Source organism: Scleropages formosus, chromosome 24 (genome assembly GCF_900964775.1).
Source record: "Scleropages formosus chromosome 24, fSclFor1.1, whole genome shotgun sequence".
Lineage (NCBI taxonomy): Eukaryota > Metazoa > Chordata > Actinopteri > Osteoglossiformes > Osteoglossidae > Scleropages > Scleropages formosus.
Window position 1 is genome coordinate 19810086 of NC_041829.1, and position 23790 is coordinate 19833875.

The window sequence follows — 23790 nt, forward strand, 5'->3', positions numbered from 1 at the left end:
TCTCAAACATGTCTTTGTTATTCAGAGCTTCCCATCTGAGAGCGGAGAGTCGCAAAACACGGAGAGCACGACCGATCCCGGAGGATCGGGAAGAGCTCAAGACGTCACTCGTGTGGAGCACAGAGGGGATAAAGGGAAATGTCAAAGGGTAAAACTTTCTTTCTTTCTTTTTTTATCATAACATCTAATTTTTAAGGTGTCTTACCTTTAGTAAACGAGGTTGCAATACTTAATAGTGTTCGTATTATTCATACTGTTACAAAGGGCACACAGCGTTTAGTCACTTCTTTTATGTGTCATTAGAAAATATCAGCACGGATAGAAAGAAAATTTTAAAACATACAGAATATAATTACTGTAATTACTGACCAGCATCTTAATGCGTTTTTGATATGTTCCACAGCAAAGGCTTACAAATAAAAGGTAACGCAATACAAATTAATTTTAAAGTCAGTTTTCAAAAGCGAGTACATTTGTAGGTATTTAAAAAACGAATCCAGACTTATACTGTTATAGTGGTGCCGTTACTGTGGTGTCCGTTCCACCGTGCGAGGCAGGCCTCCCGTTCCAGGGCTCCCCTGCTACTCCGCGCCAGGTTTTGCAGGCGGCTCCTCCGCCGTGGCCCTGTGGTAATAGAATAGCCAGTGTAATCTGACACTTCAACTTGCTCTGCTCTCTGCTAGTTGATTCAGTTACTCACCCACTGACGTTGAGCCCATTCTCACTGTTTGTGACCAATAAAAAGAAGATATAGCAACATACACTCATACGAGCAGAACAGATCTGAAAAGAACCGGGATTCTCTGTCGTTGCTCTCGGGTTGGATCGGATCCGTAAGTAAGTTGCACGTTTCGTTTCCGTGTCGGGTTTCGCACCCGTTCGTTTCCCGGGACTCGGGCTGGACGGTTTTGTGTCTTGATCGGATGGGAATCCTGCTCAACAATGGAGCGGCGGCGGCGGCGGCGGCTCCGCGGACGGAAAAAGGGACCTTCGCTTCCTTACGCCGCGCTGCCCACGCGCACGGGCTCCGTTTCTATTGTTGGACGCGGGGCGCGCGACCGCTCGCTCGACGTTCCGAGGGGCTGCGCGATCCGATCCGATCCGTTCCGCTCCGTTCCCGTCCTTTCCCTTCCCTCCTTCTTCTTCCCTACTGTTTTCCTTCCATTCCGTGTCGCTGCTCCCGCTCCGTTCCCTTCCATCCAGTTTTCCTTCCTCTCCGTTCGCTGTTTGTTGTGCGGGTCAGTGAGTAAATCCAGCCGCGATCAATCAGTGTGATCTCTCTCTCTCTCTGTGTGTGTGTGGTGAAGAGGTGGGTTCGGGTCACTTTCGTGGAAACACACACACACAAGTGACTGACTGTGTGTGTGTGTAAAGCTGGGGCATTTGTTTTCTTATCTCCAGTGTGGCAGTGCAACAAATAATTTCCCTTCGCCCAAATCAGGTGTAACTCCACCTTTCACACCTTTGGGGTGAACTTTTCGATTCGTACCCCGCATTTTCCAGCGCCAAGTCAAGCGCTGTTCGTTCTGCTGCATTCATTGTTGTACACGGACGCGTCCGCGTGCAGCTCGCGAGCCCGCGCTTCTCCTCGCTTCGCTTCGCTCTCGAACGCGGCGAAGGAATTGTGGCCTTATTATTACCTATTATTATTATTATTATTGGTGCCAACTGGTCCCCCGTGACGTTTTTCAGCGATGAACGTGTGCGCAAAGTTGCCCTTTGTTGTTGTTGTTGTTGTTGTTGTTGTTGTTTTTTGTGTGTGCAGTTGCTGCGCTTCCTCTCGGCTCGTGGCCGTTGGATTCCTTGCAGCCTTCTTCTTCTACCCGCCGATCCAGTCGAGGCAGAAAAGGGCCTCTCGTACAGGGCAGGACTGAGAGGAGGTTGCCTTTCATAGCCCTACATCTGTCCAGGAAGCAAAAGAACAGCCAACTGGAAAGGGGGGGAAAAATAAGGCGAGCTGAGAGAAGCACCCTGCTTTGCTTTCTAACTATTGTCAGGGAGAGAGAGAGGGAGAGAGAGAGAGAGAGAGAGGGAGGGAAAAAGGGAGGGAAGATCCTCCTCAAGAAGGCACCGAGCAGCGAGGACTACAGAGGGAAAAACACGATGGCTCCGCGTGAGCCTGTCATCGGTCTTCCTGCTGCTGCTGCTACTGGTGCCTCCCGTCCCTTCTGTTTTGATGTCGGCGGTCGTGAGGCGTAACCGGGACGTGGCGCACCTTTCCGGTTCGGCCCACGTTTGTCCTCCGATTGTCTCGCGGACGGGGTTCGAAAGCCGAATGGTGCGGCAACACATGGAGCGCGTGGGCCAAATCTATTTCGTAGTCAAATAGATCCGTGCCTCTCCGTGCTTTCTGGGCACGCAGGATTTCCCTAGCCAGCAGTGTCTGGAATTTGAATATTAAACACAGATTAGCATGTTCTGCGTTCGAAACGTCGGCGGCGACACGTTGACTTGAAACTACTTCGCAGCACTCGGATGCAGCCCGAAGAAAGGATTTGCAGACAATGAAGAACACCTTGCGGTGTCGGCGAGCGGCGGTTCTCTCCCTCCTTCCTGCGGATTCGCAGTCGTCTCGGAGGCCTCCGCTCATTTCCAACATGTAAATGAAGCTAATTCATCGTAACGCCAGCTGCATGACAATCAGTGTCTGAGCGAAAAGTTGTCTTTCTTGTGTCGCCTGGACATAAAGCGCTCTCCTTACTCCATTGAGTTGGAGTCAATTTGGGAGTGTGTGTGGCTCTCTGTGTGTCTGCTGGGGGGTTGAAGGGGGGGGGAACTGCTGTTTCGCATTTCCAGCCCTAAGCAGGAGAACAACCTGGGGCACGAGACGACGTGTGTCTGGTCTCTTGTTTAAAGGCCACTTGGCCGGCGTGGTGAAAATATTGCCGTGTACCTGTAAACCGAAAAATGGAGGGGAAAAAAAAAAATCATTTGGTGTTTGGTTGGGTAAACGCTAGGGTGCAGTGAAAAACGCACTTGCGATGAAAACTGCTCACGCCATCTCTTATTGAATGCTTTTGTGTGAAAAGGCTACCGTGTTATTTAAATTAAGTAGTAAGTAGCTGAGTGCACGCGCTTGGCTGATGGGGATCCTGTTCGGCCTTTTCGACGTCTTTTCCTCGGACGTTCCCGCGCCCCTGCCGAAGATCCGTTGGCCTGTTTACCCGTTTCGAGTTCCGGGGACGCTGCCCGGCTTTGCGGCGGCGCGGTGCGTAACGGAGATCTCGTCTCGGAAGAGCAGAGTTAATTTTCTTCGCTCGCCTCGTCGTGGGGCCCCGGGTTCAGCCTCTGAATTACCGGGGCCAGAAGCTCTGCTCTGACCTTCCTCTATTCAAGTTGAGGATGTTGAAACACCAGCAGTCAAACAAAAGGCACATTGAAAGTGAGACCTGCAGACCAGCACGTGTGGCTGGAGTTGAAGCAGACCCATTTACCCATTTATCCACTGGGCTTCCCACACAAACTTCAAGAAAGCAGTCTGCAAGCAGCCAGGGCATTTAGAAAGCGCGTATACTGCTCTTAAAGCTTTTGTTTCCGTGTGTGTGTGTGTGTGTGTGTGTGTGTGTGTGTGGCGGGGGGCACCTCTCTCGTACTACACCATCAGAAAGTGTGTGCGAATCCCTCGCCCGCTCGCTTGTTGCTTCGACTTTGGCTGAACTTTGGGGATTTGGAAAATCCGCAAAAAAAGTTGGCCTTTTTTTTTTACCCCCCTTATTTTAAGATGGTGTGTTTCCTTGTATAATTTAAAAACAAGAACAAAAATCTCACAATTTTAACCCACACATGTTTACATCCGGGAGTATAATCCCAGTCTGTGCTACTTTATACACTTTGTGGCGCTGCATGTACAGTTATGTTTATTATAGTACAGCTAAATATGGTTGTAACAAATCTGAATTTTTGTTAATTACAGTGCAGTTTCATTTTATTGCATAATAAAATTGAGTTAAAGTACATTCACGCAGTTCCCTTTGGCACAGTGTGTGTACCTTTCACTAAGATATTAACTAATTCCCCGGGAGGTTATTTAGCAGTAAACAAGGGATTTCCTCCCCTCCTCGCCTCGCTCCGTCTCTTCGTCATCTCCATGTCAACAGTTTGGCTTGTCAAGAAGGCCCAACAGTGTATCTACACTGCCGCTGTTCTAGCTGCTCATGTGCACTTCCAGTGACATGCTATCCGTTGAGTCTGGATATTCTTTTGCTAACAGGTACATATATTTTAAACAAGTTCTTCTCATTGCCTTCAGAATTTTTTTTTTTTTTTTTTTTTAAATTCTCTTTAGAATACAGTATAAAGTAGTTTCTAGTTACAATACTCATAGAACAAAAATGCTTGAATACATTCAGTGACTTGGATTGGACAAGTGGGTTTTTTTTTTTTTTTTTTTTAATGGGACCCCCCCCCACACACATACACAGGCTCTGACATTAGTGGATGATCAATAATCCATTAATGTTGGTGCTTATAAGCACAATGAATGGTTGCAGGAGGGGATAGTTTTACATTCACCTTAGCTGGAGAAATAGTCGGCTGCTGTTAGTTCAGTAACAGTGTTTCTGCTGTATGTTCACCATAAAAAACATAATTACACTGTTAAGTCAGAATACTATTGCCTCACTGACTGTTATAACTGGAATGTGTGGTATGAGATGTCCATCATCATTGGGCAATATACATCAAATAATATTGCACACTTCACATAAGATACTCAGATTTTTGTGAGTAATTCTCACATAAGTTTTGATATGGCAAGCAATGTGAAACAAATAATGTGTTCAGGATAAGGAATACCATAGCAAAAAAATGTATGTGTTGAAAATTAATCTCAATTGACAAAAAGGAAACTTTCAAAATCAAATAGGTGGCTTGGGGGGATAGTACTTTTGGGGAAAAATTCAGGTTTATGTCCATCCAAATAAGAGATTGTTTATGATGTTCTCATGAAGCTTGTGAATAACAAGTTCTAAAAATATTTGCTTTCTTCAGAACTGCAGGTGATTATTTTAATTGTTGTGATTTTGTAATGTCAGTTGTAGTCAACCTGCCTAATAACATTTAAAGTTAAAAAAAGGTAATTTTAAATATACATAAATAAAGAACACGCTAAACATGAGCAATGCCAGTTTATTTCTGCAGCGTACTCTGGTACTTTGTGTTGATCCTAATATCCTTTTTCGATGATGTCTACGACGTCCTCATCGATCCAAAGAGCACGGTTTGTGCGTGGAATCGGCACCGCGGACGCTTCGAGTTAAAGGCCTGAATAAACGGTAAAAGGTTAACGAGACGGGTTTGGCCTGAAAAAAGACCAAAAGTAAACTGGCTTTGGCGGTGCTGAGATCATCTTTAAACCTGTAAATGGTGTGATGTGTGTGATATCCCCCTGGACATGTTTGTGTTTGGTGTAAGATTCCCCTCCTTCAATTTTTCTTAATTTTTTTTTTTTTTTTGTTGTCACAGCTACTGTTGATTTTACTTTGGAGTGTCGATTTGGGTTTTCTTAAGGGACCCCTCATCTTAAGCTCACTTAATCTAATCTATCCCTCTTTAGTACACTGTGAACGATGCTACATCATAAAAAAGCTTAAGTCCTAAGTCTACGCCAAACAGACTGCCGGAATATTGTTTTCCCAATCCTGTAGACAAACTTCTTTGCCTTTAAAACAGAAGCAACTGCCTCGGGATCCGTGCGGAACTTGAAATTGTGTTCGAAATAAATGTTCCGCTGTGGCCCGCAAAGGTCAGTGTGAACATAATTATGAATATGACCGATACTGTTTTGTTTAAAAAATTTAAAAAAAAAAAAAAAAACTGACGCTGTGATCCATGTTCAGTCATTTTTAAAGACAGCTAAATATTTGTTTTAAGAAGTTGTTTTCAAGCCTGAAAAACAAAATGCTGTAATGGGCATGCATATTAAGCTACTGTCATTTGAAGTGCAATGTATGTAGGTCAGAAGACTTAAGACAGGAGCTTCAGTCACCTTTATTTTCTGCTTGTTAGAGATCAAAAATGAAGCATATCATTGATAAATTTACTGAAAATAAGCTATATGAGTAACCTCTAAGACCTTCTTTTGAGATGGATGAAAACTTTGCATTTTACTGGTCCCTTTTTTTTTCCTGTTACAGTACTTCTGTTTAGACACATTGCCTTGTATCTATATTGAAACATATGCCAAATAATTATTTATTATGGATGTTATTGTGCTGTTCTGTGTGAGTTCTGTTCTCACCTGCTCTGTTAAATTCAAATGTTTTTTTTTTTTTTTGTTTTCTGTAACTCATGAACAATTTTTTTAATTATTGAATTTGACTGTAGCCATCGATCCAGAGTAGAAAAAATTGTAATTGCTGCTTTGTCATTTTCAATAGAGATCCTTTTTTCCCTCTTTTTTATTTTTTAAAAAGAAAACAGATTTTGCTCATATTCTGTATTTCCCGATGTGACGTTGACCTGCGTGATAACGGGGAAGTTGTTTCGGTGACATTAAAGCATTGCTCCAGGAAGCTGAAGTGAAAAGCTATCAGCTTTAACCCTGAGTTCAGCATGTAGGGCGACATGAAGAAAGGGCGTCAATCTGCTTTTTATCCTGCTTGTCTCCATTGCGTTTTAAACTCGTCCCCTGCTTGCGAGAGAAAGGCGTTCGAATCCAAGCCCAGCCGCAAAAGTGTGAACAGAATGGCAGTTGATGGCTCTTTGCGGTCAGGACCCTTTGCCGTGACTCTGCGCTCGACCCAACTGACCAGAGTTCGGTGCGTTGACTTGGACGGGGCAGGAGGGCTGAATTCCTCCCCCGTTGCGGTGCGTTGCCTCCTCGGCAGCGTCCTACAACAGGTGGGCCAAGCCAGGCTCGTGCCACGCCTGCCGGCTGAGCTATTTGCGCCTTGCCTTAAGTGGTGAGCCATCAGTGAGATTTTAGACCCCCAGCCAACACACCCACACACTGTCGCAGACTCATGCATGTTTGATTTGACATGCGGTGAAAAATACACGCCAGTGATGTCACAATTCAATATCCCGCTCCGGTGCTAAGTGTAAGGGCCTTGAATGATGAATGACACGCGGCTTCCTCGTACATCCCCGCTCCATAAATTAAACAGCGGTGTATATTTAGGTTGCGTCACTTCATCTTTTGTGAGCCACCGGGTTTTCTTATATTGATGCTTAAGAAAAAAGGGCATAAGTTACGTTACCGTCTGAAGCAGCTTTTTTTTTTTTTTTTTAAACCATGCTCAAGGGTGGTATAGCATGGGTCCTTCCCGGGACTTGAGCTGTTACCCTCCAGGTTGCCGAGCTCGCGTCTCTGACCTTCCTGCCTAGTGGTTCCGTATCTCTGGCGTGGTGAAGTGCCATGGGGTGGGGGGGGATAAGTTCCCAGCAGGGGAAGCAGGGCGCCCCTGCACTCCGTTTTATTGTGGGAGATCTCCTCGGCACACGAGAGTGATGAAGGAGATTCTCTCAGAGTGGTGGAATTACATTCAGCGTCGCCTGGAGGGATTCATATTTCATTGTTCTCTGACAAGGCAAATTAACTGGGATTTACTAATATACAGGGAATATATTTAACCCACCAGGACTCACCCCACCCACAACGAGAAGGAAAGGGCCACATGTGATTTGTTTGCCGAGCAACATCAGGTTCCTCCACAGGCGAAGGTACGATATGCAAATGAAATACTTTTCTCTGATGTTGTCTTGGACCTAAACGCGCAGAAGGTTCCGGCTGATTGAACGCAGTAAAACTTACTAGTACGAGTTCCGCTGCATTATATTATTTTTCTACTTGTGTGTACCATTATATCATTTAATTTTAAATGGGGCTCGCGTGCTTATTTAAAATTTACAGCATCGTGCATTCGTCCGTGCTTTATTGATCCTGGAGGATCAGGCATAATTTGTGGGTGTTAGTGTATTAATTTAATTTGCGTGCGCGTTATCCTGTTAGCGTGTCTTTATGTTTGTAGTAATGCGGAGAAAGGACGTTCTGACCATGGGGAAAAAGGGCCGTTCCTTATGAAAACGCACCTTTCGCAGGAGCCCGGGTGCGAAGGCCGCATTAGAAGCCTTTGCGGAGTCGCTGAGGTGACAGCTGCGGGCGGTAAATGACGGCGGTGATGGAGGTCTCGGTGCTAGGTAGAGCATAAGAAATCAAGAACGGAACGCTCTGCGTTGCCTTCTGCGTGTGTGTTTGTGCAGAAATTGGCCTGGAGCTTCGAGCGCCACTTCCTGCTGTAGGTACGAGTCGCGTCCCTGAGCGAGCAGTGCTGCGTAAACACTACTCGTGCACTTCCTCGTCCCCATCCAGAGCAGCGCTCGATTCTGCTCCAGCCTTACTAGTGGCGTCACACCGCTTCCTGTGGGACGCGGCTCCTATTTTTTTAATAAAATAATTTGTTATTGCCCTTTCTGAGGCGAAGTCAATTTGTGAAACGGCGCTGCGAGGGGTCGGGTGACACGTCTTCGTGTTTGTCCAGCGACGTCCTGCTCCGCCAAAGATGGACCTCCTCGCACCTGAACAGTTTCTATCATAGTGGCACTGTTTACATTTTCTCAGGTAATACATTAAAAACGAGGCGCTCTGCCCCCAAACTGGCACGCCTCTTTTTGTTGGTATTGTAGCATTACCTAAAATGGTAACGCGCTTCGGAGGAAAACGTTTCCATTTTATAAGACTATTTTTCTTCCTTTTTTTTGACAGGGAAACGGACACTTCTCAGCGCCACGGAACAGCTTTTCTAGGAAAACAGGATTCGGTGCCACAGCGCTTGTTAATTACAGCTGCGATGAAATTGAACTAATGTTCCCGTCTACGAAAAATGGCTGGCAGTGTAATATCGCTCGCCAGCGATCATCATCAAATAATATGTCATTTAATCTCGACGCAATTTATTAGCGTGTTCCAAACAGCCATCAGCTCCTTATTTGTTTGTAATTTACTGATGCCGGATAATTATTCGTATTACCTTGTACTGCTCGGTGTAATTCTTACTGCTGAAAGGAGTATGGTTTAACAGTGTACTTTTGTCCTTACATGGTGTTTCTGCAGTGACCCCCCCCTCCCCGAATGTTCTATAATTGGGGGGAAAGAATAACTTGTTGCTATAATAAACGGCAACAAACTACGTGGAGTGGGCCGACGGTAAGAGTTTATGGGAATCACGAGCACGAATGTGTTACGAGGACAGTAGACGGCAGCGGTAATGAGTAGCTGTGCGGTGTTTACCACCACGCATTGGTACTCGGTGCAGAAGTGCTCCACAGAAGCCGGTTGTCGCAGTACGCCGGGTATTTGGGCAGTGATGCCAATGTAAGCAGGCATGGCCCGTCTCGGCAATGCTCCCCAGCCTAGCGGAAGAGCGGAGGCTTACGAAACATCGATGCCGAATGCTATTTTTGACCTCCTGTTATAAAACGAGGGCATTCGCGAGTCAGTCGCTCAGCGGTGCCCGGTCTGCCGCACGCCACGATCCTCCGGGCAGAGCGACTGGCCTAGGAGACGGGAGCGTCTTTGGGCTTGACGCGCCACGGCGGGCCACAGCTGAGAACGGAGGTGTATGGGATGTGCCAGCTCACATTTTCGCTTCGGCCGGCCAATGGCAGCTAAATGAAGCCAAGAAAAAAAGAGAGGGAAAATAAGGCCTACCCCCCCCCCCAACTTGTCCACCAACCTCTACTTGTTTGTCATCTTTTTGTAGTCAGTACTGTAAAGATATACAACATGGCGGCGTCTGCTTTGTGGCCTTTGCGGCCCGCGTAGCCTTTCCCCGAATAGTTTCCGTCGCCCGGTGTTCTCCGGGAACTGTTTCGCCGCCTTTGAAAGGGAAGAATGTGAGTTACCGGAGCGGGCGGCGCTGGCTGGGGGTTGGGCGCGGGGTCCCTCCGCTTTAAAGCGGCTCCGAACGTGGTTTGAATGTGCAAAATCGGAACCGGAAACTTGCTAGAGCGCGTTCGCAGCGGCCGCCTTAGCGTAGCGGCACCCAACGTTGTTGCCTTTCATTAGCTTGTAACATTGCGACGAAACTCGTTTAAATATCCCAGGACGTGTGTATTCCGGAACAAAGCTGTTCGCTGACTTGGCAAAATGAATGTCTTCTTGACACCATTAGCTGTGTGAACGAAGCCCCCGAAAGCTGCTATATTTTCTCGGCATTAGCTGTAGCCGCTGTCTGTGGCATACCCAGGAAACGGAGCCCTCCGGTCATGGTTCATCGGTGGCGATATTGAGTAATTTTGTTTACGTTTTGAGAATGGGGACGGGACCGCGGCCGAACCGTGCCGCTAAGACCTCGCCGCCTAAAGTGCCGCTGCGGCGGTAATCGCGCTCCTCGCTTGGCCGTGCTGGCGGAGGCCTTTCCCGATGAGTCAATTGAAAAAGCTCATTACTTGCATCTCGTAGGGCTCGTCCTTTTGTGCGCCTTCGCTTCTCGGGTGGGGATTGGGGGGCGGGGATCACGTGAAAGGTAATTATATTTGTGTTGCGCTCTTTTCAATCTGTCACAGTAAATCTGTTTGGCTTGTCACTTTGTAAATCATTATGCAGGATTAAAGCCTTGTTACCTCCTTAAAAAAAAAAAAAAAAAACTTTTTTGTGCTGTGGTAATTTTTTTTTTTTTTTGTTGACATGTCTGCTATGAAGATATCAGTCTTCCATTTTGCCCAGGTCGCTTTGTAAACATTAATTAGATGAGAAGGTGATGCCTGTGAAGTTTGCTGGAGGTACGATCCTCTGTGTGCGTTCCGCAGAGCTTCAAACGCACGGCAGCCTTCCAGAATTCGAAGGAGACCTTTAGACACACTTGTTTTGCAGCAGAATTTGAGGTTTTTTTTTTTTTCTTTTTCCGTACTATTGTTGTACGATCAAAGCCGGATGATGCGTGTGCCCTCAGAAGACGGTATCTCTAGCAGCTTTTGGACCACGGCTTCAACACCCAGGCTGAGCTCTGGGGTCTGGGGTGAGGGTAGCTGGGAAAAATGGCTCACGGTGTTGTTAACAACGGTAATGTTAAGCTAACGATTTGAGTTTCTCTTTTGTCTGCTTCAAGGCCTTTATATCGCTTTGACCAACATTCCTCGATGTAGCTAAAGATATGAAATCCCATTTTCACCCTGAAATATACTCAAAATTCCATGGTCTTTCTAGACTGATGGATGCCAATGATGATGATGATGATATACTCAAAATTGAAATTCTTCTCACACACCAGGTTTTGTTCTGTGCATCGTGAGGGAATTATCTTAATTTCTCAGAGATTCCGGATAAAGAACTTTTTTATTTTGTTTGAAAGAAACGCAACAGTTGTTATGCGGCTCAGATGTTATTTCTCCGCAGACAGAAATGTCCACTTGTGACGGTGATCTTGCGTCGCTGTGGAACAACCGTGAAGTCAAAGTTAAGAAACGGGATTCTGAAATATTCAATAAACACTCTTCAAGGTAAACAAGAGCAAAACTTGAGCTTAAACTTATTTGCTTAGCTGAGAACCTCCTTGTAGAAGAACAACAACTCGCAAATTCTGGTTCAACAGAGGTTCTCCGTAAAGACTCAGATTCATCTGCACGTAGGAGTTAGCAGCTGTGGCCGTTTCTAGCAGAAAGCATGGTAAAGGAACGCCACCGACCGCGGTCTTGCGGTGCGACACCTCGTCACGGATCGACTCCATGTCCCTGTTTGCCGGTCCAAAATAATCGCAACGCTCAACAGTTGATCTTCAACAGCTAATAGATCCACGGCTGCGTGGAGCACATTAAAGTGACGGTGTGAAGGTGATCTTTTCCGGCCACGTGAACCTCTGACCCGTTCCAGAAGAAGAGGCTATTTGCATTTTTGGTGCTTTGTTCCAAATGCCAAGCACTGGACTTCAACCAACCGTCAGTTTGTTTGTGGAAAAAAGTCATAACTTGGTCTTGCGGTCACGTTTCAGTGTAACAGAGCTGTCATCCCGCCGTGCAACTTTTGAGTCGCTCAGTCAGGCTTCAGTGTAACTTGATCTTTGTATGTGTTCCTGATGTTTGCACAACACTCAAATATTACCTTTGTGTGTCTTGGTATCTTTTTAACAGGCTTGGATCATCTAGAAAATGTTCCGTTCGGTCCCTTGAACTAAGTTGTTGCTTAGATTTAGTGGATGTTTCTTTGTGGTTTCAAGGGAATTATCTGCAAGCAAAGGATGTAAATTTTATTTAACGTATGAGATGTTTGGGGTTTTTTGGGGGGAGTCTGAGCAGCTGAGTTTGACAAGAGCTGTGTTGGTGTTCAGAGTGTTGGAAAAGGTCTTCGCTGGGCAGTGCGCGATGGACCTCCTGCTCCGCGATCGTCGCACGCAAAGCCGAGGGGCTTCGCGACGGTGAAACGTGAGCGGCTCTGCACCTGGGGGGTGGGGGATTTGGGAAATCGGTAGGGTTGTTTCCTCTCCGAGTTTGAGGCCCCAGCCTCGCTAACGTCTCTTGCGTATTACCTGCCACTTTTCCGATTTTGGGGGGGATTTGAAGGCTGCCAGTCGGAAAGGAAAACGTTTGTTAAGAGGGAAGGATTTTTTTTTTTTTTTTTTAAGACGGAGATTTAATCCATTTAATGTCAACACCACTGAAGTATCTGTGTATATATTCTTCCCCAGGTTTACGTACACGGTACAGTCTCGCTGTAGTCGCACCATTGCATTACTTATCCATTATGGATTATGTCGTTTTTAAAGTCACTTTTTAGGCTTCCAGCCAAGGAACCGGGGGATATCCTTGTTCTAGATGCAGCAATAGCACTAATTAGTATTATAGATCGCATAACATATCTTGGATTTTATGGGGAGGCTCTTAATTATTTATGCAAGTACTTTTGTGGCTGATTTGAATGTTTTGCACTGTAAATAATAACGGCCCTGGGAGTGAAAAATTAATGAGTGAGATTTATCAAAGTTGTTGGTGGCTGTGGCGATGGTCTGCTGGAGGGTGGCGGCTCCGGTGGATCCTCGCGAGAGGGAGAAGTGAAAGTGCGATATGTATAGGAGGGATTTTTTTTTTTTTTGTTTCTCCATAATAAAAATGTCAGTACCTCAAATGTCAAGCCTTGAATGCGAACCTCTGTTTGTAGGTTTTCATTATGTGAAATGTTGCCATGTCATCAGTGAGGTTTGTCTGAGTGCGTAGTACAGCCTCCGAGCCTCGTCGCTGCCTGGACGTACCTTTTGGCTATTATCCGCATTATATCCGTTTTAAAATGTTATTCTTCATCATATCAAGCATCGGATCATGTAAAACATCTTGGGTTTATTTTTGCTTTTATTGCATTGCACCAATGTTACAAGCTAAAATCACTAGTCTAATAGCTTTGCTTACCCACTGTTGTTTTGCAGACCTAAATGGGGGCGTTTTTGTCATGACGAATAATCTTCAGACTTGTTTTCCAGTGTTTCGGGGGGGGGGGGAAGAAACCCACAATTAAGGCATCTGACTAATAAGAAAAAGGAATAGTCTCATGTAAAAAAAAAAAAAAACAAACCACACGTGTCGTGCGGCGATGCAACGAAAAGCTCTGGGATAGCGCCGAGAGCAAACGGCTATTGCAGTTCCCTCCAAAATGTCAGTACTTGCAGTGACGCCGCAGCCTAGTCATCGTTGTGGACCGCAGCCTGCCAATTATCTCCACGGGCTGGACACCGAGAGGCAGGGATCTATCCGCAAACTAAGTGAACGTCAGTGGCAATTTGTGATTTCGCTAAAACCGAGTAAATACTGTATGAAGGAGAATAAATCAATTTGCCGACGTAACGCACTGTGCACCTCTGTTTCTGCTCTCCTGGGTAGCAGGGTTACTGCGCTCAAAGGTCTGCAAAACCTGCGGGAGGAAAACTTAATTTAGATTTCGAGGCCTTGGTCCTGGTCCTCCTTGTTTCGAGCGCCTTTATTTCGAACTCGTATATTTACTGTGCTGTATAAGGGTCCTCACCGTAGTAAAGTGACTCGGTTCCTCCAGTGAAATTTACAGACGTGTAAATGAACGAAATTGCCAGTTGCTTTCCTTTAACTTTCAAGATAACCAGTAAAATGATTGTAATATCGCAAGAATTAAACGCCTGCTGTATTATAAGGACGATGGGAGAAATGTGGAGTAGGGAGGCGGGACTAGTTTGCAGTTGCAGGGAGAAACAGTTGAGCGTAAATTTATGTTCTCGACGAGCAAACGTGCTGGTCGGTAAATGCTTTTTTCATGCCCCTTTCCCGCACGAGGTTTCCTGTGTTTTTTGGTTTTTAAAAGGACATTTGTGATTTTCTTCTTATCATTATTATTATTTATTCCCCTCTTCATTCTTTTCAAGTTCTTAATTTGTAGTCATTTATTCAGTCCATCTTTAAGCGTAAACAGCCTGGCGCGCATCTCTCACCTGCACCCATCCCTTGAGCTCCTCTTTTGTGACCTCCGATTCCCACACTATACTGTAGCGCCTGCAAATGAACGCCTAACGGCTGCGCTGAAACCAGCTCCGGAGCCACGCCGCGGTAAGGCGCGATACAGCGATTCCGTAATGAAGCGCTTAGCACAGGTTCTTTATAGCCAGAAAAAGTAATTTTGCTCTCTTTTGGTGAAACGGTGGATCAAATAAGTGGATTGTCAATATAATTTAATGTTGGAGGTACGGGTGTGTCCCCGCCCGTTTTTTTTGCAGGGTAAGCACCGTGTAATATAGTATCCGCAAAATGTCTCGGACGCAGGAGGCCGGAAGGAAAATGCTTCATTCTGACACCTCTAAAACAAGGCAGTCGGCAAAATAGATTGGGTTCTTTTAATCTGCGGGAATTTGATGGGGACTCGCTGGCGATACGTGCGCGTTCTGTCCGCGGGCATCGTTTTTAATGCTCTTGGCCACAACAATAAGTAAAACCACATTAATTTACCTTTGTTTGAGGGACAGCCGCTAGCGTAGCGCCAAGAGCTGCTGTCCTTGCGCCCGAAGGTCGCAGGTTTGAATCCCATTCCAGCTGTAGCACCCCTGACCTGAGCAAGGTACTTACCCTAAATCGCTCCAGTAAAATTACTCGGCTCTATAAACACGTAACTGAAGGTAGATTAACATAAGTTGCTTCGGAGAAAAGCGTCAAATGTTTTGCGCCTCACTGCTGCTTTATAATTGATACACAAATGAGGGGAGAATCTGAACATAGATCACGCAACTGTGTGTGGTCTGTGTTAGTGTATATGACACGCAGAATACCCTGCTGTGTGTGATGTACATTACACCGATCGCACACGGTCGATTCGTATGGAATGCTTTCGCACCAGGTACGGAGTGTGTGAATGCAGCCAAAGCTTTACCTTGCAGCGCGTGAATGCAGGACAGCAGAGGATCCAGAGTGGGCGCGAAGGACGGAGCCCAACGCTCGGTGGTTTGCCACTGTAATGTGTACATTGGGAACTTTGTACAAGATTCACACACGCGTGTAAAAGGGCGTTGGGCCGGTTACCCCATCTCGCAGCGAAACTGAGACGGTGACAGTGGAGCTGAAATATTAGGCTTTGAACCTTCAGAAGGAAACAATCGGGTCTCAAACCCAACTCAAGCTTGGCGTTTTTTGCAAACGTTCCCAGTCGTGCACGTTGTCCGTTTTGTCCGCTTCCGCTGCGTGCCGGATGCTGGTTCGTGAAGTTCAGCAGAACTTCCTCGGTTAAGATGCTTAACCTGGTGACGAGTCATTGGCACGGGTGGAGACGGAGAGAGGTGTGTGTGCGTGTGCGTGTGTGTGAGAGAGAGACAGACGGAGCACGATGAAGCAACGACGGTATTAAATGTAGCTGCAGTAGCAGGCGTGATGTATTTATCTCGATCGCCGGCCGATCACGTGTGCCCTCATCGTTTTATGGCCACGCGTGTTTGTTCAATTTTCTAGCGTCTAGTTGGGTGCAGCGTTATTCCCGTTTGCCGACCTGCGTTCGTCCCGGAAAAACGGGCTCCTCTTAGCAGGGCGGCCGATTTTCACAGCACGTGATACGCGGGATTACAAGCGGCGCACTTAGCCGCTTGGTTCTGCTGGCTGATGTGCAGGTGGACTTTTCTGGAGTGTTCCCAGTACTACTCGTGTGTGTGTGTGTGTGTGTGTGTGTGTGTGTGTGTGTGTGTGTGTGTGTGTGTGTGTGTGTGTGTGTGTGGTCGGGAGATTCCCCCCCCAATTCGCACCGCGTGGCCAGCCCGCTCTACTGAACTAAGGGGAAATGCTTGTTAAGCGTTAATTAATTGTTTCGCGTTGGTTATGGCCTTCACGGCCGTCCAGAACTCGATTGTGATGAGAATGAAATAAACCAGTAAGTGTTGCCGCACGTAGCCAAGCCGATTTTACAGCCGAGCAACATCTCGCTGGCTAATTGGCCTCGCTCCATCCTATGAATTATTTCTTCTCGCTCCAAGTGCCCAGTAATATTAGGCCCCGAACAAATGCTAAATTCATGAAGTTATTGCTTTGACCCGGCCTGCTTGTCTGCTTTTCGTAATGACCCGTCTAGTGCTGGGCATCGCGCTCTCTCGCCTGCCGCCTGCTAATGCACGATGGCTGAAGGATGTAGGATCAACATTTCTTGTGTTTATAATTTCGTTTGTGTGTGTGTGTGGTTTTTTTTTTTTTTTTTTTCTCCTCTGCAAATTTCACACATTTTGAAATGCATTTTAAGCGAATTTTGTTTCATTTTGCAGTGTTTGTTATTTTAAAGCTATTTTCATCATAATGAGCCTATTAGTGTTCCCTGGGTAATTAAACCCCCTTAATTAAAAAAGTGAAATGGCTGTGAGCCGCCGTCCGCATCGCGGTGCAGCCAAGGACCCGGCCTTGCGAAGGGGTGGGGGGTCGGGGGGAAGAGGAGGAGGATAATGGCAGCTCTCCGGGATAATGGCGCTGGTTATCAGGGTGCGCGTTCACTCCTGCAGCCGGCCTTCGTCGAGCTCTGAAGGAAACGCAATAAAAGGCAGCGGTGAGAGGTTCAAAGTGCAGGTGTCTCTGCTGCAAGACAACAATGACGTGTTTGTGCAAGAGCTGCCCTAACCCTCATCCCGGCGGGTGGAGGGGCCGTCGGCTTTGGCGCGGGGGGGGGGGCGGCAGCAGCCGCGGTGGACGAACGGGGAGTTCGTGACGTGTGGGCGGAGAGGAGGAGGAGGGAGGAGGAGGGTCTCTCCTGGATGGGATTCCCTCCACCCCTGCAGTCCATGTGGCCAAGACGCGAAACGCAAACCGGGAAAAAATAACCGTGTTTTTCCCGCAGCGATTTCTGTCGGGCTGGGAGCGCGCGCGTGGGGTTTCGTGCCCACGATGAGCTACGCGCGCTCCCTTTTTCCTCTCCGCCGCTCACGGGTTACGTGTTTATGGCCTGTAATCTGTTCAAGTCTTGCGGATGGCAGAGGTGAGGAGGCGCCTCTCGATATTGACTTTGTTCTCACTGTCACCGTGATTAACAATGGACGCACATTCTCCTCGTGGGCGGCACACCGGCGACAAGCTCACGCACGTGACCTTAATGTCTCTGCGTGGTCAGGAGCCATGTTTACTTTGCTTGCTTGCTTGCTTGCTTCCCCCCCCCCCCTCCCTTTTGCCCATTGTTTATAGAAACCCTTTGAGAGGTTTGCAAGGTGGATTTAGGACAAGGAGGGGAAGAGTAAAGAAAGAGTAAAGGCTGTCGGCACGGGCTGCAGATATCGGCGGCGTGGTTTTCGATAACGGCGCGCGGGGCTCCGAACCGACAGCCCCGAAAGGTCTCATTCGGAGGGCCGGAGAGTTGGGTCGGCGGTGAGACCCGCTACCCTTCCGTTGTATCTATTAGACGCAAAGCTTGTGAAACACTCAAGGTGCTTGCATAACACCTTAGATATGCGTTCCGGCTAAGTAAATATTTAGACTGCATTGTCTCTGTGCCAGCAGTTGTGTAATAAAAGCGGTTCGGAGCTGCCGCGCGTCGCTCGGTTAACTAATTCGTCGCTTGCGGATTAGTGGCCGCGCTCGCTCGGTGCCGTTTGGGCCGCCTCCGTGTGGAAGTGTTTATTTTTAATTGATCGCTTGCTTTAATAAACGTTCACGTCCTTCCCCGATCTCATGCTGGAGTTAGTCCACGACGATGGGATGGATGCGATTCATATCAAGAGCAACATGCCTCCTTTACCAGGTCACTGAATATTCATGGCTGCTGTTCCCCCCCCCCCCCCGTCATCGAGTGGCAGCTCCAAAGACCCATTCAAGCGGCTTAATGGTTGCAGAAGTATCTCGGCTCTCTGGGCCGCGCTTCGACAACCGGTCTTTTCACCTTGCTTTCAACTGGTGGTTTCGCTGCAGGTTCAGGGTTGCGCACCATCTGCCCAAATTCCACGTGCTCCGCAGGCGTTTCGGTGGCGATCGGGCCCCGGACGCACCGCTTCCGTGCCGTCGAAGAGAAAACGGCCGCGTCCGCTTCGGTGGAAAAGACGTTCGCCAGGGGTATCCATCAGCACGTGGTTTCGCATTCTCTACATCCATCCTGCAGATGAATAATTTCCAGGATATTGCAATGAGGTGTGCGGTGGGTATCAAAGGCGTGGGGGTGGGGAATCACCTCCAGGTTCGATCTTGATATGCACGCTGCTGTAGGAGATTTGAATGCTCGCTGATATCTCCGGAGCTGCCAGCCCGTTGATTAGTATTGATTGCCGGATGAATTGGCCACTTGACTAGGAGCTGAATCAAATAATCCCCTCATTCTTGCATCGCAAATCTATTGTGGGGGAACAATTGTATCGGGAGCTTTTGCGCGCCCTGCAACGCGGTGGAAATTTTTCCCGCGGGCCACGAAACTGGGTTCCTCGGCTTCGGTGATCCGACGAGCGTCGAGGATCGACGAGACTTGGGGAAAATAAATGTGACCTGCCAGGCGACGGTGGCGTCCGCCGAGAGGATGTGCGGCCCGTGAGTCTCCTCTACTAGGATGGATCTAGGAAGCCGCCGGTGTTGAGACGAGCGGCCGTGCCGCGCAGCCGCCGCTCCTCCTCCTCCTCCTCGCCCGGCAGCTCGACGTGACGATGTAGTGGAACAGATCCAGCTCGATGAGCGCTTGGCGTGTGCGGTTTAATTGGAGATTTCCGCCAAAGGGCCCACGCGAGAACAACGCCCTCGGTTCCACTTCAGAAGGAGAGCGAAAGTTCGGGAGGGCTTAGCGCCACGAGGCAAGCGAAAAATAGAATAAAACATCAGGCCGTTCCGGAGCCTTCCTGCACAAACCGGGCCGAACGGAGTACGGCGTTGCGCAATAATTGTTGGTTCATTCGGCTTCGTGTTTGTTTAGCGGCCGCCCTCGGCTCCGCGCTGACCTTCAGGAGTTTACACCTGCAAGCTCATTTATTTCATGCACTTTCAGATGCAGGTTGTGTTGTTTTTTCCCGTACTTGAATTCGCAGGCCCCGTTGACAAAGCGTTCGTGATTTTGGTGACTGCGTGTCTATTCCGTACAAGGGCTGCGTACAGTTCAGCAAATTTATTCTGGGTTGTTATTTGAGCCGAGAACAATGTGGGTTTTCCCGCATTAACATAATGTCTTTAATCGTCTGGAGAGCATTCTCTCCACATGTATTTTAGCCCCTCAAATGAAGTGAAATCTTTGTACGCAGGTTCTCCACCTCCTTCAAGAGTGATTTGATACTTGAGGACTGAAGTGTTTTCAATGGAAACCACATGAATGATTGATAAAAGGGCCAGAGCTGCTTAAAAATCTCCCCGCTCCAAGGCCATCAATAATTCAAAGCACTTTTCGGTATTTTGGTGGCACACGAAATATCAGAGTCGCTGTTTCGCAACCTTAAGTTGATGGTATCTGGCAGTGGAATTAGCAATTTGTGGACCCTTTTTTTTTTATTTAATTAGAACCTCCCTTAAAGGGTTTTGCTCTACACGTGGTAGACGGGATTCGTTTGAAGGTCTCCGTGCGCCAGTTGACTTCTTCCTCTCACCACCACAAACACAAATGAATTAAAAAAGGAGCCACGTTTAGGGAATAAAAAAGGCTTTTTTAGGTAACGGACCAACCTGAGGATCTGTGCCCAAGACGGTTAATGGGGAAGTGGTTGCACGACACAAATTTCTCACTTAATGGCATTTTAATGTTCTATTTACTATGATTTATGGTCAATCTTAGGTTGCTCACCAACTCCGTGACCCCCGGCTCTGCTGGGCGTGCATCACGAGCATTGTTATTTGAAGAGAGAACCTGAATGGAAGATGCAGATATTACTGCGACCTACAACAGTCACCGAACAGTGATGGTACTCCTCAGACACATTAATTTATCGTTGTTTTGCTTCTTTTTTATTTTCAAGAGCCATTGTTCAATGGATCGTGGCACTCCCTTTGTCATTCCCAGTTGAGGAGGAGTTGCGAAGCATAAAATGTCAATTGAGTCGTTCGTGTTTTAACTTGCGACTCGTCTGCACGACTTTTTCGATAAACGCTACGTGAATTCCGAATAGCGCTATCATAGTATTTACGACCTTTGCACGCGTCATCCATTTTTTCCGACCGCTTGCGATCGAGTCCGTCGTGGCCTGGAGGCCTGGGGGTTGGAGGGCTGTCGGCCCGTGTTTGTAACCCATCTCCCATCTGTAGAAGGTGGTGCCAGTCCGGAGCCCGCTGGCGGGCAGATGTGACCCAGCTGGGTAGAACCTCGGCCACGAGAGCACGTGTCAACTGAGCGTGGATTGATGTAGAAGAGCCCTGCGAACGCTGGTGGGACCCGAATTATATAAGGCTACGTTGGCGTGATCAAGCTTACATTCGAGGAGCACGAGGCTTCCTGTTAGAGTGGCGGAGATGCGTTGGATCGCCTGTTTTGGCCAACCTTTGGACGGACCGAACGACGCCGAATCGCACGTGACGTGTCCCTTCGATGCTTAACCGGTTGTTTTCGGCCTTGGGAATCCAAGCTGGCAGGACGTTTCGCCCGTAGAAGCCGGTTAATGGGCATGTGCCCCATCGAGTCCGGAGACGTCGCCACTTCTTTCCTTTGCTTTTTTTTTTTTTAAAACCCACATGACTGGTAGCAATTGTTCATCTCTTGCTCCGAGCAAGTAAGGCTGGTAAAAATAGTCTGCTCACTATAATCAGATCATTTGTGTGGAACAGTTCCGAATATGCCAAATGGTAGATGTTTGCCGAGGTGTCAGCAGTGAGTTCTGAATAATGTTTTCTTCAGGGGTTTTTTTTTTTTTTTTTTTTTTTTGGGAGGGGAAAAACAAGCAATATTTTTGGAGGGAAACTGGTGCCGAAAATGCGATGATTCTACACCCATAACAAGATACCTTTATAATACATTACACTGGGTAATTTGGAGCTCGATGTGGAGAAGTTTCAACATCTCAGCCCCTGTTTGACTGTTCCAACGCACCAGAAAAAGACGGCGCAGAGAGGAAAAGGGAGAACTGTTGGATTTTCAGTGCTATTGTCTTTTTCTGTTTTTTTTTTTTTTTTTTAAACATTTCTCCTGGCTGCAGAATAAATCCTGTTGCAGTGCCTGCTGTCAGCCCCATGTCATCCTGCGATTGTTTTCCACCCAACCCGCTCCACTCGGCCATTGTCCTGCATGCGAAGGGTACAAATTCCAGCCTGAGGTTTCTTGGGATCTTTTTTGTTGTTGTTGTTGCTCTCGTGTTAATTTTGCTGCTTTTTCACATCCACCGGGTCACGTGTCCGCGGACGCCGTAAAGTCATTTTCCCCCGACGCGCCACCGCTTGTCGGAGCTGCGCGAAGCCTCGGCCGCCGCGTGATTGCATGAAGGAAGGAAGGAAGGAAGGAAGGGAGATTAATATGCACGCTGACATTGTGACAGGCGCTTTAGTCATAACGCGAGGCTATGAAGTACAGCTGTTGACCTTTGGAGTGCTGGTGTCAATACACACAGATACGCTGCGTTTCGGAGGGGGGGGGGGCCGACAAAGGAAGACGTGCTGCCGAGCGGATCGGAGCGCCTGGGCAGCCCGCCGCTGAACTGGGACGAGTGTTGACGCCGTTGCTCTTACAGGTACGCTCGCCTACTTGGCACTTGGAAGGAAGGAAGGAAGGAAGGACTTTTCCCCAGAACTTGTGGGGAGTCTGCGAGAGACACGCCTCCCTGCCTCCGACCCTGACGCGTCTCGTGATCCTGCGTCACCAGGCTGCGTAAACCGGAGCGATTTAGGGTAAGAGTACCTTGCTCGAAGGTACTGCGGCGGGAGCTGGCGTTCGAACCTGCGGCCTGTGTCCCGAGGCTGCGGTCGTTACCGCTGCGTGACCCGATTTGCAGAGTACTGCGGTCTTGTATGTATTCTGCTGTGGCCTCGTGCAGCTTCCTTCGGGATCAATAAAGTTCCTATCGGTCCATCGATCAAATATGTTTTTATTTGGTGACTTGTTTGGCACAGCTGTTGTGGCTGATATGACACTATCAACGAGGATTTGATTTTCTGGCTCCCGTACCTGGGACCTACGGTCTTTTCGGCGCTCTTAGCACGGGCAGCCCAGTCGGTTGCAGGTTCGATACCCGGACGGCGCCGTGTCGGTCGCACGTATGGAGAGGGCCGCGCGATTGCATAACCCCACAGTTCACTCGAGGAACTCTTGAAGGACACGACAGGATGGTCCTTCTGATCTCACGATGAACACCTCAAGGTACAAATCGGTGTCTTTAATTGTAGCTGCTGAGGTTGGAGCCCTTCACTAGGTGCAAGCGCTGCAGCAGTGCCATAGGTGGGTCTTTTGGTCGTGTTCCACGGTTCCTTATTGGATATCAATTAGCTCGGTGGCGTTGTGCTGCCGGCGCACTTTTTGCGTGGACGTGTCCCGTGGGAATGACGCTCGTAGGACTGCGCTGTTGGCTCATCATGTGGGTTAATATGTTTTATAGCTGCTTAACTCGTCTAATTATGTGTCTTTCATATCGGCTCGGCGTCCACGATGTTTGGAACGTGTGTGTGTGTGTGTGTGTGTGTGTGTGTGTGTGTGTGTTAGGGGAACAATTTATTCCTCACCTGTAGTGTTTCTTTTTCTTCCCCCGTCCCATTAAGAATGTTAATGCAGTAATTAATTTCACACCTTTTTAGTCTTGCTGTTTATGCTTTAATTTGTTTGTGTTGTCCAACACATCCTGATTATTGAGCAGTTTTTCAACACGCTGAACCTCTGCAGGTATGTTATTAAAATTGAATTAAATTTCCTTTTATTTTATGTGTGATGTCAGACATGGAGGCTCTGAGCTGTAATGGGCCAGTACTACAGTACACCCGTGTGTGTGTGTGTGTGTGTGTGTGTGTGTGTGTGTGTGTGTGTGTGTGTGTTACTGCCCCTCCCTGTAGCCACAACCTGTCTTCCCACCCGTCCTGTTTTTACCGGTCTCTCAGTACCGCTAAGGGAGTCTTGTCTCCCCAGCACTTATTCAGCAAGAATCATAGCTGCTCAACTTTACTGCACAAGTGTAGTAAAGGGGGGGGTTGTTGTAGTAAAATGATTCTGCACCTGTAAGTTACCATCTCCATGGTACGCCTGTCACAAGCAGGGATTCCTGGAGGTCAATGTGGATCGGAACACTGTTTTGGGAGGAACTGGTAGCGTAGTGGTTAGAGCTGCAGCCTCTGGACCCAAAGGTTGCAGGTTCGAATCCCACGTCTGGCTGTAGTACCCTTGAGCAAGGTACTAAGTAAGTAAGTGTAAGTTGCTTAACACTGTAAGACCTTTTAAATTAAAGGTGCCAGGTAAGTGAAGATGAGCAGAGTTCAGGAAGTGACTCGGACAAGTCGGTAACTTAGCGCAGGGGCTGTTCGCCGAAG

General features: G+C 47.7%; 1 protein-coding gene across 7 annotated transcripts in view; it reads left to right on the forward strand.

The window, feature by feature from the left end:
• The first annotated feature begins 763 nt into the window (after positions 1-763).
• Positions 764-23790, forward strand: part of zmiz1a (zinc finger, MIZ-type containing 1a) — a 123703-nt gene continuing 100676 nt past the window's right edge. For 5 of the 7 annotated variants that reach the window (XM_029248835.1, XM_029248841.1, XM_029248838.1 and 2 more), the window contains exon 1: positions 766-837. The gene's annotated coding sequence lies outside the window, so the exon portion shown is untranslated. Of the gene's footprint in view, positions 838-23790 lie in introns of all 7 variants that reach the window. The other 2 variants (XM_029248836.1, XM_029248837.1) reach the window with 2 other exon arrangements.